Source organism: Haplochromis burtoni, unplaced genomic scaffold, assembly GCF_018398535.1.
Source record: "Haplochromis burtoni strain Fernald_Lab_line unplaced genomic scaffold, NCSU_Asbu1 Contig_201, whole genome shotgun sequence".
NCBI lineage: Eukaryota > Metazoa > Chordata > Actinopteri > Cichliformes > Cichlidae > Haplochromis > Haplochromis burtoni.
Genome location: NW_024582562.1, coordinates 368,737 through 375,933, shown reverse-complemented (window position 1 = coordinate 375,933; position 7,197 = coordinate 368,737). Strand labels below are relative to the sequence as shown.

Here is a 7,197-nt window from a genome sequence, read left to right as displayed (position 1 = left end):
GGTCATTTCTAGGCATTATTTTCATCAGAGCAGAAAGAATTGCATCCGAGATTTCAAAAGGAAAGGGAGAATTTTTCCCTATATTACACAGCAAAAAGCATGTCTTTGTTTACAGCAGCAGGAGGGTGGAAGATAAAATTAGATTATGCTATTGTGTTCTCAAGAGCAAAAGCAACATTTCAGATGGGCTCCTTCTGCTCGAACAGTTCAATTACTTTACCAAAACCTTGCCTTTGCTCATTTCTTCATTTTTACCATTTCTTGTGAGCTTTGTTTTGAATTTGCTTTCTACTTTTCTCTCCCATCCTTATTTAACATACGGGCTGAACACATATAAATAAAGAATTTAAGATTTAGTGAGAGCAGCAGAGTTTTCCCAGAGACTATGTCCTTATCTCCAAATGTGTAAGGCATATGGTGCTGCCAGATGCAGATGTTCAGCTTGTTTGCATCATATGTTATATATACAACTCTCCTTTAAAAAAGGAAAAGAAAGAAATTTCTCTAAGAGTAGCTGTATTAACAGTTTTATTGCATTCACTGCACACTTAACAACTCGCTATGTATGTGTGTGTGTTTAGATGTTGTTGTGGGGTTTTCGGGTAATTAAAAATGTTGATAGACATTATGTACCTATTTCAGTTATTGCCAGTTTCAATGATATGGTTTCTCTTCTGTGTTTTGTAGGATATCGTGGGTCAAAAGCTGCCGTACAGATCTAAGAGATCCCTGCTGGTTCCTAATATATCTATAAGTGAGAATGAGCGAGGTCCCTTTCCCAAGTTCATTGGCCAGGTAAGGAACACATGCTCCTATCATCCCAGATACAGCCATTGTTTAAAGTGCATTAAATAGCAATTTTAAAAGTGTATTTTTCATAAAAAATAAGTTAAAACTGAAATGGCTCTCTTTCCTGTCTTTTTTAACCACAGACTTATTTACAAAATATATAAAATGTTGTTTTTATTTTCTTCCAAAAACACTAAGGCAGATTTTCTTATTAATTTACTTTCATGTATGGAATAAATTGACCTTTGACCTTTATAGTGTTGTTTTTTTAGACAATATATTCATATTTTACAGTTCTTGCCAATATTCAACGCATGTAGGAGTCATTTATCCTGCACAGTCAAAAGCAGAGTAATTACCAGACTGAACTGTTTTTAATTGCCCACTTGTCTGCTTTATTTTGACAAGCTATGATGATTTAAAAAATGCTAATCATATTATTATTGTTACATTTTTGAGGGAGATTTGATGTGTGAAAATTAATTAAATTGTGTAAATACTTTCTTTAATTACTGTTTATAAAATATTAATTGCATTAAATGTCGGGGCCTGTTGTTAACATTTGGAGCACTAATGCCACACGCTTGTGTTTATTCTGCACTGACATGGATGGTTTTTTTAATAAATATGGTTACTTGTAACCACATAAAGTGGAGACGTTTACCCACCAAAAAGCTGTTTTTGCTGCTTTTGAAAATATCCTTTCATAACAGATGTTTACTGGATGACACAGTTTTATATTTAAAAGCTGTTGTTGTTTGAGAAATGACTTCGTAGTCAAAGAAGTCGAGTTAGTTCTTTAAATGATCGACGCAGGTGGAGTGTTTTATTCTGAGATCAAGTATGACACGTGCCGCCACGTGGAGAGGAAGGTAAACCAGATGTTCATTTTCATCTGTAGTTTGTCGCGCTCGGATTTCGGTTTAAATGCTGATTTTCAGTTTATTAAAGAACTAACAATAACATCCTGACATGGAGTGACTTTCATGTGTTTTGGGCCAGATCAAAATTCTTGACAAAATAATAAAAAATTAAAGATTTTTTGTTTTTCAGATTAAAGCGCTAAACTATTTTGATATATGTACAAGTGTTGCAGCGTAACATGTATCTATAAACTATATATATTACAGTGTTAGTATATGTGTAATAATGTTTTATGACCTTAAAAAATGTAACATGGCAATTTTAAAGTTAAAGTTGATGTATGATAAAAGACCTTTCAAACTCAGCACATCTCTATCAAATAAATAGAACTAATGAATAGAAAAATAACAACATATTTTCATACAATCTGTTCTTGGTGATCAGTCGTTTTTCTTATCTGTAATTTTATTATTTTACATCCTTTTATCAGTTTAAGCCAAAACGATCAGCTTTGGACGCTTTTTGTAAAGAAAACTCTGATACATACATAATCTGCAGTTATGGGTCGAGTGTGCAAACATTTGCAAACATCCCTGAATTTAAACCTTCATGTGCACATTTATTAAAACACAAATGTGAAACGTGTGTTACAGAAAAAAGTTTACATTTGGACTTTTGGTAAATTCTCTCCGCAGCATGTTGCCTGATTCTTTCATCACAGAAAAGAAACTAAGTGTGTGTCCTGGTGACAAAGCAAAGGTGACGCAGCTGATTACTTGTATGGGAGATTAAAAACATTAATAACTTGCTCGACACTCTAACGTTTCTCTCTCAGACGTGTTTTATTTCACTTTTTCACATGCAACATGTAAATCACTTTCAGAACAAACGATCAACCAAAAGTCAAACACTTGGACACCTGTGTAAGGTATTTATATTGATCTGTATTACAAAGCTTTGATTTATGAGCTTTGCTCTAAGGCTGGGCACTGAGAGATCATCCACAGCTCTCAATGCTCACTCAGACTAAAATAAAAAAGATATCTCTCTCTGAGCCTTGCACATAACAGATAATTGTGCCCTGGAGAGCATGACCATGGCACAAAGCGGCTCTACCCTCATACTAATGCTGTGCTCAGTATGGTCCCTGTAAAGCCTGGAGATACAAGGTTGGACTGGACCAAGTGTGTCAGACCACCAGGTGATACTTTTGCGGGACAGCTGTTGGCCATGGGGTCGTGCAAATTTCTTGCCTTGCCAACAGCAGGAAGATAAGAGTCAGCAGAATAGAGTAATCTGTATGGGACACATTATTTCTGCAGTATGCTCTGGACCTGACTGGGCAGAGCGTTAACCAGTGACACAGGAGGAGCAGTTTACCCTGCGCAGTACTTACGCATTCAAACGAGCAACAGGAGCATTGTGCCTACATGACATTCATTATTTTCTCACTCTCTTCTTCCACTGGGATGCCTTAACCGTGCTTCTAGTTTCCCAATTCCTGCTTCTCATCACTGTTTGTGCATTCCATACATTCATGCCGGTACCCCTTCATCCCTCAGCTCTGCATGAGAAGACAGGCTAATGTTGGCTATTTTACCTAATAGAAGCTATGTGTTGGTGACTCGGCGGAATTGATTTTCCACACCAATAGCTTTTCTTCTTCTTATACAACCGTACTACTTCCATGTGGCAGCCATTCATTTTTCATCCTTCCTTCTTCCCTCTGAGAGATAAGCAGCGAGAAACACTGAGAGGAATACAATTTGAATGTGTGTGCATATGTGCACATGTGCAATGTGTGTGTGTACTTTGGGGGGGGTCAGCTGTCAGCAGGGCTCACAGGGGAAGGCTAAGAACCTTGTTGTTTATGTCACACCTCCTGCTAGCTGTGGAAGTGTTTTGATACAGAGGTCTCCCCCCTGCCCTCCCTCCGGAGCCCTTAAACAGCTCACACAACAGCTGGAACAAGCATTGAAACAGATATGCTTAAACGTTTCTCTTTGTAGATGCCACTTCAGTCTCTGCTAATAGGACCATTTTTAGACTGTTGTATTTAGGAAGACAAGTCAGTCAAATCAGCCCATGTGGTCTAAATGCTTCATCTTAAAAGGGTTTTTTAATTTTTTATTTTCATTTTTTGCCTTCTTGTTTGGGATTAAGTGTGAGTCATTCTGTCATGTGGGGATAGAAGGCTGATAAAATAACTTCAAGCTTCAGGGCGAAATGTTTTCCTTGACCTTTAAATATTAGGGGTGCAACGATACTGAACCGTTCGATACAGTGCTTTCGGTTCAGTACACATATGTATCGAACAATACAACATTTTTAATTTATTTTATTAACTTTCCTTCTGACGATGCTGTCTGTGTTGAGCGCTCAGTGGATCTGCGTTCGACTACTCCGCCTAGGCTGCACTGTCGAGCGCAGATCCACTGAGCGCTCAACACAGACAGCATCGTCAGAAGGAAAGTTAATAAAATAAATTAAAAATGTTGTATTGACAGAAGCTAAGCTTGTTGCAACATGGCAAATTGAACCTCCCCCACCCTCATTCAGATCTGGCGTTTGGAACTATTTGGTCTTCATGTGACCCTGAAGGTAAGCGCGTCATGGACTAAAGTAAAACAGTATGTCGGATGTGCCACGCAATGCTCAATTACATGGGTGGGAACTAGTGTGTTAGCGCAGGGTAGCTCGTTAACGGAGATTTGCCGTGTTGTGGCGTTAACGTCATTTCAGATTAACGCTGACAGCACTAGTGGGAACACAACGAATATGACTGCACATTTACTCCGACATCATCCTAGTGCAAAGACAAGTGGAAGCAGACAAAAACAACAAGCAGCATGCTACAAACTTTACCCGAGTCATTTAGACAGCCGTTAGCACAGGATTCTCCTTATGGGGACCTGATATGTTTAATATGCTGCTGAGAATATAGCCCAGAAGAAGCGGATAGTAGAGCTTTTATTTTGGAAAGAGACATTTCTCTGTAATAAACTCTCTTTTCCAAAGATGAGTGATTTCCTCATCAGATTTATTTTTTATTACTTTGTTGTTTCAGCAACATTAAATTTAAAAACTGTACTTTTGAGTTAAAATATATATTTATAATTTTAATAAATGACAAATTAAAAAGGCATGAACATTTTTTTTTGTATCGAAAAAATATCGAACCTGACACCAAAGTATCGAATTTTGTGTATCGTTGCACCCCTAATAAAATTATGTATATATATATACATGTATGTATGTATGTATGTATGTATATATATATATATATATATTTATATATATATATATATATAGATATATAATAGTTTGGGTAGATGCACAAGGGCACGTAACTAAGGAAGGGAAATGTATAAGTTGGCATTAGTACAGTGGCTTGCAAAAGTATTCGGCCCCCTTGAACTTTCCCACATTTTGTCACATTAAGCCAACAAAAGTGGTGCACACGTGAGAAGTGGAACGAAAATCATACATGATTCCAAACATTTTTACAAATAAATAACTGCAAAGTGGGGTGTGCGTAATTATTCAGCCCCTGAGTCAATACTTTGTAGAACCAGCTTTTGCTGCAGTTCCAGCTGCCAGTCTTTTAGGGTCTGTCTCTACCAGCTTTGCACATCTACAGACTGAAATCTTTGCCCATTCTTCTTTGCAAAACAGCTCCAGGTCAGTCAGATTAGATGGACAGCGTTTGTGAACAGCAGTTGTCAGATCTTGCCACAGATTCTCGATCTGGACTTTGACTGAGCCATTCTAACACATGGGGGCCAAATACTTTTGCAAGCCACTGTATATGGGCCTAGGAGCTAATATTTCTCCTCTGCACATGCCCAGACTCAACCTTACCTCTTCAACTTTGTCTCCAAACTGCTCAACCCGACCTGTCCCTCTAATCTAATCCAATCTTGTCCAGCCTCATCAACTCTGTCACCTCCAGCTCTGCCTTCTGTCTGTTTCTCAGTGCCCCCATCTCCAAACCTAACAGGTAAATTGTTTCTTTCAGACAGAAGGATTTATTTATTTATTTTTCATGAACTCCTTATTTTTCAGCCATTGTGATTGCTGCAGTATTAGTTTTTGGCAGTTTGGTAAGTCCTCCTGTAAAACACTGAAAATACAGTTTTTTTTATTGCACAAAAACTAACAAACAGAAAAAGTATTGTTGTGTTTTTGGAAAGTTGGGATTTTTACTGGGTTTCTGTCTCTTTTTTTTGGCTCTCGTTTGATCGTCCAGCCAACAGCTTGCTCCAGTTTTGAGCTGTTTTCCCTTTATCTAAGGGATGTTTCAAATTGCAATTCTCCTAAAGCCATAAGACCCCATTAAATCTGGTTGGGAGCCAATCACAAGTGATGACCAAAGGAAAACAAACTGAAAGTTGAACCCTGGGAAACACAGGATAGAATGTAATTGAGAACCAAGCAACAAAGCTGTATTGGACCCAGCTTTTCAAGTTCTTCTGTCTTTTTCTGTCACTGGAATCTGTTGCTTTTCCGTAACGGTGTAAACAATGAGAGGTGGTGCCAGATGTATGTGTATCATACATCTGGCAGATGTGTAAAAATAACTCAGTTGTTTTGTGGTGGCTATAGCGGAGCTTCCACAGAGTCAGTAACATTAGCAAGTGGTGGAGGCCAGCAGGTGGATGAGGGAAAGGGAAGGCAGGAGGAGGAGAGACCCGAGGCGGCCGCTGGTCCCAGTGTCAGGTGAACTGATCCAGATATAAACCAAGTTTAGATATAATTTATTGTCGTTGTGCTGACTTTTTACAGTCAGTTACAATAACTCGTACTGCGTGCTAGCTAGCATGACGGAGTTTCTATACAGCTGGGTGGGTGCTATGATGTTACTGATAGTGAACTTTATTTTATTCATAAGGTTAGTTAGTAGAGGTGTAAGATTCAGATAATTATTTATTAAAAGCTAGACATTTTAAATGAGAATAAGAAAGAAAAGTATTTCTTTGTGCCCCCCTCTCCCTGTTAATGCCCTACCTGCCCCCCTGGCAACACTTTGCTAGATCCGCCCCTGCACAGTTACCAGCTGTCAGCTACCTAAAAAAGGATCCTGGTGTTATTTGTCTCTCAGAAACAGTTCATAACTTCAACTCATCCATGTCACCTAAAAGGTAAACCTGTTTCTCCATCACCTGTTCAGCTCTGATGATCCAGTAAGGACATCTCCTGGTTTCATCTTCATGTTTCCCTCTCACCACATATCCAAACCGACATCATGACCAGCAGCTTTACAGCTGTGGCTCCAGCAAACATCAGCTGATACTAGAAATAATATTAAATAAATTCTAACAACAGCTGATCAAGCTTAAACGTGCTGCTGTTGTTTAGCGCGACATCCGCTGGTTTCCTCTTTCTGGCGCAAAGTGGGCGATAAACAAACAAGAGAGATGATCAGCTGATCATTGATCAGTTTCATGATTGAAGTAGAAACAGGAGAGGGAGGGGGGAGGATGAGAGAAGAAGAAACAGCTGTGCAGCATAAACACAGAGTAACTCCAGCTTTGTGCCTTTTTC

At 38.6% G+C, this 7,197-nt stretch overlaps 1 protein-coding gene across 2 annotated transcripts in view; it reads left to right on the top strand.

Annotated features, from left to right (window-relative positions):
- Nucleotides 1-667: 667 nt before the first annotated feature.
- LOC102299304 (cadherin 13, H-cadherin (heart)) overlaps nucleotides 668-7,197 on the top strand; it is a 227,279-nt gene continuing 220,749 nt past the window's right edge. For both annotated transcript variants that reach the window (XM_042226214.1, XM_005935766.3), the window contains exon 1: nucleotides 668-795. The gene's annotated coding sequence lies outside the window, so the exon portion shown is untranslated. The remainder of the gene's footprint in view (nucleotides 796-7,197) is intronic.